Here is an 8,241-nt window from a genome sequence, read left to right on the forward strand (position 1 = left end):
CTACCCTTTCCTTCCAGATTGTTACCCTTGACTAAGACTCAAGAATAAACTAGTAACTGTAAGCTCTTTGGGACAGGCAGGAAGCTGGACATCACTTTTGGGTAATATGAGTATTTTGGAGGACAAAAATAGAAATAAAGTTCATAAAATGGGGCATTCACATTACTTGCATTAGCCAATTTGAGTTCTGTTTTCCATTCTTTCTTGCTGATAGGGTTGCAAGTAATAAATATATGTATGGAAGGCATCCAGTTTTGTTTTATTCACTGGCATTGTCTGAGGAGCAATGAATCATGTCAGAGATTTAAAGGGATTACTGATAGAGAAGAGTGTAACCTTTCTTCCAATACAACAGCTGTTCTGAAAAATTTCCATAATAACAGTTGCTTTTAATTATATAAAGAATTGCAAAGCCTTTTTAGCTTCATATCAATAATGCAGCTTTGATTCAAAAGTTGCTAAAGAGATAATCCTCAGCCTTTTTTCTCGAGGCCAGTTTGTGAATAGCAATGATTTCAATCCCAATGTCATCTTTTTTTTTTTTTTTTTCCCAAAGGAAGGAAAGAATGGTGTTTATTTCCTTGGAACTTGGACTGAAAAATTACAAACAATGCTTGGAAAACATTATTCTCATGAGAGTCCTTCAAGAAATGCTACTGATGCCTAAACAGACACATGTAAAATAAAAGGATCAGAAGTATGGCACAAATATAAGGAGAAAAATAAATATTTTAAAATATCTAGTCTAACATTACTGATAAGAATAAATCATAAATCTCCATATGTAGAATTGGTGTGTTTTACTAAAGAAGGATTATTTTTAGCAATTTTCAGGGCCCTGCCAAACCAGTAAAAATTGCATTTCTTCATCTTCCACTCTTCCTGCTTCTCTCTGTGATTAAGTACTGGCCTCTGACTGCTTAATGCTTATTCATTCCTCATTTTCTGGGCAGATCACTAGTTTGTGAAGATAATTAGAGACCCCTGCTACTCTTTCTAAGCCTTGAATCTTCAGACTAATTAAAATGGAGTGCTGCATAGACACACGCAGCTGAGAAAGGCTTATAGCAAGGTGCTAAGAATCATACTATTTGTGTCACAAAAACAAGTAAAAACTCATTCCATCTGCTAGGAGAGAGCAACATTTTTGCTATGGTCCTCTTTTGTGGTTTAAGAATAGTATCCTCCAATCTAGTACTACCACTGAGACACTCCAAACCACGTGCTACTCCCTCGCTTCCCCTTGCCCTTCCCTCCCATCTTGCAGAGGGCTGGAGAGGAGAACTGGAGGCACAAAAGGCAAAGATCATGCATGGATTGAGATAACAATTTACTGGAAACAGCAATGAGATAAGAAAAAAAAAAAAACAAAATAAAAGCAACAATATTAAAAGCAAAAGCTTACAGAGAGAAAGTGATTCACATACAAAAATGCTCACCATGGCACTCAACCGACCGAAGCCGTGTCACCCCAACCACTTCTATTGAGTCAAGGGGTTAAGTTAGAAATGTAGTTAGCAAAGATCATATACTGTGATTAGAGCTTAACAGGAAAATCAATTGATACCAGGTGGGGATAACTGAAACAAGGTTGGGAATGACAGCTGATATATGAAGTATTGTAGAGTGCAGGAGCCATAAATACCACTGACTTCTAAGAATGAGAGGGTGTTTGGACTGTGACCTGCAAGTTAAGGAGCCCTGCCAACCAGACACGGGTGAAGAGTTTATCATGAAGAAGACATCTTACTTCCTCCCCCAGAAGCCACCAAAAGAGAACAATTGCACAGCTGTAATGGATATTCAAATAATTATAATACCAGGCAAGAGCTAATGTTTATGTAATAAGCATCATAGAAACAGTCCTGGAAACCATCTGAATATATAAAACCTTTTTGGATAAATAGAGAGCAGGAGTTTGACTTTTTTGCACACACTTTTGGAAATAATTCCGCTTGTGTCCAGCACTGTAATAAACATACCACTTTTCAACTTTAATTAGTTGAAGAGTCTTCTGTCTGTGCTTCACTACTACTACCTATGCTTTTGAATGACTATTATCCTAATATTTTCCAATACGGCATTAAAGTATAACATTTAACATCTAAGAAAATATGGTAAATTCTTCATCAGGATCATATTCTTCTAATTTCTTTTCTTTTTCTTTGAGGTGTTAATCTTCAAAGTAAAACATACAGCATAAGTGAATACACCTCAGAGCAGTGCATATATAAATGCAATATAGGCAAGAAGGCTACAAAGAATTTTTCTGCCTCTCTACAGATATCAATTTTCTCCTTTCATCTGTTTTAGCATGTAGACAGCCTAGAGGCATTGCTGGACACTTTATCTTAAAGAGCTTAAAGATTTTACCATCTGAATAAACTACTGCAAGCTCTAAATGTTTTCTTTTCTCCTCCTGACAAGTGAAGTAACTTTTATTTAATTTGGGATGAGCCAATATCCATCAACAAAACAAGGGAAACTACTGGCCCTGAACTGTGTCTCAAGATGCTGAGAAGTTATGAGCAGTGTTCATAAATTGCCAGGAAGGTTGTCTGTACTTATCCCATGAATATCCAGCTTCAGTAAGATCTGCTGTCCCAACCCTGAGGCAATTGCACATTGCTGTCATATTGTTTCTTCAAATAGAGTTAAACTATGACTGCAAATTAGATTATGCAGTTCTGAATGAGTGGAGGCATTTATGCTGACAGATTTGAGTATCTAAAAGCAACAAGAGTATGTATCTGGGAAGGGAATAAGAACCTTTAAGGAGTTAAAGCTTTCATTACAAACTTATAAAGTAACTTTTTTCTCTTCAATTTTTTCCCAAACATTTTATTTCTGAATATAAGTAGGGTCTAAGTCAATTCTACTCCAATACTAATCTATAGAAGAAACATTTAGGAAAGAAATTTTAAACACATCATTTGTGTACTACAGTCAGCATCTCTGAAGAAATTCATATATTTTTGGATCTTTCTCCAGTTTTGCTCACTAACACAAAAAACCCCTCACTTAACTAAACTCGCATCTTCATATCATCAGTGAACTTGCTGAGGTGACATTCTAATTCTTCTGCCAAGTCTTTTCCTAGGAAGCTAAGTTTGTGCTGTAGCCAATTATCTCCACCTAGAATGTGCTCACAAATAAGAGTTGATACCATTTTGTCTATACCTCATCCATAGGTGGAATTGTTTAACTACCTCGACATATCTTGTTTTTGGAGTGTGCTCCAAGAGATGGAGTTTCTTGTAAGGGTCACATGGTCAGCATTGGTCAGCAAACGGTGAGGAGTGTAGTCTCACTTTGAGAAGTCTCTGCAAGTCTCTCTCCTGCGGGCTTAAAACAGCCACACAACAAGGACTATATCTATCTTCAAAGTACTCCATATGATTTGAAGCATCATATGGACTGTTGATCTGGTGTCAACAAAGGAACTGCCATGTTCACTGGGTTACTAGGTACACTGATGGAGAAAAGAAGAGGAATCTTTTAGAAAAACATTGCAATAAAAAATAATTTAAAAAAGCAGATGGGTACGGACTACTTAAGAATATAACTTATTAATAACACCATTAAGACACAGATTCACTTTCAACAAGCCAAAATTAAATTCATAATCTCAAAAGCCCCTGTCATAAATAATGGCAAGATCACAGCCTTAATCAAAATATCCTTCCAGAGGTAATTCTATTACAAAACGTAAAGTTTGAGGTGGCTATGTTCAGAAGTCAAATGTTGAAAATTATATTTGGTAATTCCAGGCTAATGTAAATGATTAAATTCATTCTATCACCTTGGTGATAGTCATAGCTCTAGTGAAAAACAAAGCACGTTACACAAAGAAAAAGCATCTGATAAGAGGAACAGCTTAGAACAGTGTCTTTTCTAGTCTACTGCATATTTTCTCAGGAAAGCTCTAGGATCAATTTTCTCCACTTCCCAGGGGAAGGAGGCACCACTGATTGGATTGCTCCAGCAGCTTAAAGAAGCTGCTACATTCTCTTAAAAAAAAAAAAAAAGCTTTGCTTGGATTTCTAACCAAAGGAGCTGTTTCACTGCTATGAATCCAGACTGCAGAGGCATCTAGGAAACTCCACTGGCACTTCCTGGCTCAGCATACAACTGAGTCATATTCTCTGACATAACTCTCCCCTTACACTGCACAAGGGAAATAGGTGACTGCTTGAAGGTTCACAGCAGGGTATCCAATGGAAGGAACTGCTATTGTTCCCTGTGTGGCTAATGGAGAGAGAGACCTAATGAAGCCCCTGCCCTAAATCACTGTCTGGTGAGGTGCCTACCTATTGCCACTGATTACTTAGAGAGTTCACAGTTTCCATTACCTTAGATATATAGTACAGTTGATGGACCTCGATTATTACTGAATTTTAGAAAGTGTGAATAGCTTCCCTGTCTCTTTTTAATCCTAACTCCCTCTAGTGGATTTAACCCTTTGGTCTGAGCAGCAGAAAAATTCAAATTTAAGAGAGATTATTTCTGCTCCCCTGCCCCCCCCCAAGCAAAGTCCAAGAAATTAATACAGTAAGCAGATATCTTTGGAAAGAAGTATGATCTTTGGTGCTTGAAAGCAATCCATATCTAATTCCTGACTAAAAATGGCAAAATTACTCTGCTGAAAACTAGCATGTCAAACTAGCCCAGATTTTCAAAGGTGATGCATTTTTTATCTCTAGGGAAATCAAGGATTGCTATAGAGATAAAAAGCTATAGTTTCTAAAAGAGTGGTGTCTTGCTCACAGCCAACCAGTCATTGACAGGTGAACCTGTCATATTCTTAATTACTACCTAGGGAAATTCTAATAATATTGTGACAATAATGAAGAATAGTTATTTAAAAAATATAATTGCACACATATTTAAGCAGTTTAGGGGGGTTTTTTTTGCACCCTCTGTCTGTCCAATTCAAAAGCATGTCCTCTCTGGAAATTTCAAGTACAATATATACCTCTATAAGTATCTTTCTTTCTTCTTTAGTATATGAGTTGGAACTCTAAGGATATGCTTATCTGTGACCAGTTTTCAATAGGTAGAAATTAGGACAGAACTAAGTCTCAGCTATCCCTTTTATTTCCAAACCATTAATCCATTAATTACTCCATTTTGAACACATACTCCCATGTTCAGTGAAAATGGTATATACATTGTAGTATTTTAGTATGATTACAATGAAATAAATGCAAGAAACTCTAATAATAATAGCACAATTTGGTTAATAATTTTATATTGATGCTTCACTGCAGTTCCCAAAGAACCTACTTGATCTTTATCTTTACAATAACTGCAGCTGTAAAAACAAAGCTACAGTAGTATAGGGGTTTTTGGTAAAGGAAAGTAAGACCTCTCTACTAATAAAAGAATCCAAGCACTCATGGCATTATTTATTTTCAGATAACTGACAAAAAATAATTTGATTATGTGTCTGTATCAACTATGCATGACCCTCAAAAATCACTGGCAGACCAGGAATTTATAACCAGAACACATTCCCTGGACAGTGCAACTATTTGGATTAATTGCATTAAGAGACTTAATTTTGAAGGATTTGAGAATGTTTTTACAAGGTTTAGGAAAGATTTCATTGGGATTACATGATAAGCAATTTTGAGTGTGCTTAACTGTTCACATTAACTCTTTAAGCAAGCAGGAAATGGATCAGTCATCACTGATTATTAATTCTTATCCAAGATTTTGTCACCATAAAGGGAATATCTTTGTAGTTCAGTGTATACTTCAACCTGCCAGTAGAAAAAAAAACCCCTATGCTTTAGCAAGGATCTCAGTGCTGATGTTCTTCATACTGCTGGTTTTGAACAATCTGTGCTTGTACTCTGCATATTTCTGTTCTCTTGTGTAGCCTTCAGAAAAATGCAATTTTACTATTTGATCTAAAATGATACTTAAATTGGCCTTTATTTAAATTGATCTATATTTGCCATATGATAATATTACTTGCCAATACCGCTTTCAAAGCTCTACTAATTGCAAATTTAACTTAGGTATTGAAACTGAGCACCAATGGTCTAAGATTAAAATATTAATTCAAGGGAGAAAATATGCATAAAGTAAAAAGTTTTAGCAGTTGCTCTACTTGCACCAATTAGCCACATCAATTTTATGCCAAATGTTCTGTTACATTAACTGGGACAACAAGGTAGATAATTAGGGCTTCTATATAAATTCTGGAAACCCAAATTAAAAAAAGAATTGTATTTTTTTTATATTTCTGGGAAACCTGAAGTTTTAGAAAGAATGCACTTCTCTGTGTTTAGTTTTTTTTCTAATGAGATGACAAGTGCATTAATATACCAAAATGTGAGTGTCCAATGTTGAGCACACTGTTCTGTTGTATGCTATTATCTGATGGTAAATATGCAAATGTACAAATAAACCAAGAAACGATGCCTGCAAACCCCATTGGGAAAAATATAATAGAGGCAGCTGTGCAAAGAGCTCCAAGAACACAGGTCAAATTTATGAGCATATGTAGATTTACTCAATTTTTGTTTTAAAAAGAGATTTTGCCTTTCACTGCAAATAATTTGTGTTACAGCTGTATCAATTATTGTGCAGTAGAACAGACTGATTTTGTTGATGCAAAGGCAGTCAAGAAGTAAAAAAAATAGTGAAATGTTAAACTTATACTTGAGTGAGATTTATTTGCTTGTTTGTAATTTGCACATTTAATTACCTGTGGGAGAGATTCTTGTGGACATTGGATTTTTCAAAATCAAAATAAGGTGTGAACAACGATTAATAGAATTACCTGCCAAGAAATATTAAATTCTAATACAGAACTCTGGAATAAATTTAATGAAGTTTTTATTTTTTTATATTTAAAACTTGCCTTGTAGCCTGATAACTTCATTGTTGAAACTGAATGGCAGCAACTGAGATTTCCTGACTCAAGGAAATACTTTCACAAAAGCAGCTAAGACTATTCTATTTGTAATGCTGTAAAACACAAACAACTGTATATTCCTCACTTGGCTACACTATTAGATCACTAAGAAATTACATTAGCAATAATATTGCCCAACAACTGTTCTTCATTCAGCCGCTGTCATTTAGGTACTTTTACCTATAAACTATCCTGATTTAAAGTTCAGCACTGGTCATTTGCTACAGAATACAGAACAGTCAGACTGGAATATTACAGTGCTATTACCTCTCTTCCTTTTCTTTCAAACATATTATTAAATGTTTTTATTATAGCAAAGAAATCCCCAAATGTTTGCCACTAACAAACACTTTAATATGAATCTTACCAACAAAAGATTGTGCATACCTGCAAGTGAGTTTTTAGTGGAATATAAGTGCATGCAAAAGGTGAGTTGATGCAGAATTTCTGGTTAAAATTCATGTACATAAGTGAAAAATGGCTAGAGAACCTAAATAATGGCTACTATTGGAAGTTCTGATTAATCTGCAGAATTAGATGTAGAATTGAAAACCCAATCTGCTGTAGCACACTGCAGAAACCATTGACAGAAAAATATCCAGCTATGAAATGAAGTCCCTTAGTATGAAAAACATTATATTTGACTGCCAAGTGACAGGAAATATTGTCTGTGCTTTTAAGGTACTTTAAATATTAATATAGAAACCTGAGTTACGTATCAATTTTTAATTGCTTGAAAGAACAGTAAGGCAGAATTCTAGAGCAGCAGAAAATCACTTTTGCATGCCATTTTTTAACATTGCCGATTTCTGACTCATGAGCTTAATTCTCTGACTAAAAATTGCCGTATTGTCTTGATTTTAAAATATCACAGCAAAAACACCACTGAGAAAAAGAAAAAAAAGGCATTTGCAACAAGGTTAGCACACCCTAACTTCAGCCGAAAATGTGAATTATATTTTTCTTCAATAAACATAATTTAGTCTGATTTATCCACTTCCCTCCATGTTAAAAAAAAGTTCTTTTAAGAAAAACATATTTTGATTGAGCCCAGATAGAAGAGTGGATACTCTTCTTCATAAGCTGTGTATGTAAAAAATAACATTAAGTGTTTTTAACCAGTGTGAGTGTTGCCTCACGAGCTGGGCATTGGGAAATGGTGCCCAGTGTTCTACCTTACAATGCAAATTCCCCCAATTTTCTTAGAGCTCGCAGAGTTTATTATGCCTGTTTGTACTTCAAACGTGGCGGGTAAAGGAGCATTTTCTTTCTGTAAACCTGGACTGACTACAGAAACCTAATAAATACCAACT

This window comes from Molothrus aeneus, chromosome 4, assembly GCF_037042795.1.
Source record: "Molothrus aeneus isolate 106 chromosome 4, BPBGC_Maene_1.0, whole genome shotgun sequence".
Taxonomy (NCBI): domain Eukaryota; kingdom Metazoa; phylum Chordata; class Aves; order Passeriformes; family Icteridae; genus Molothrus; species Molothrus aeneus.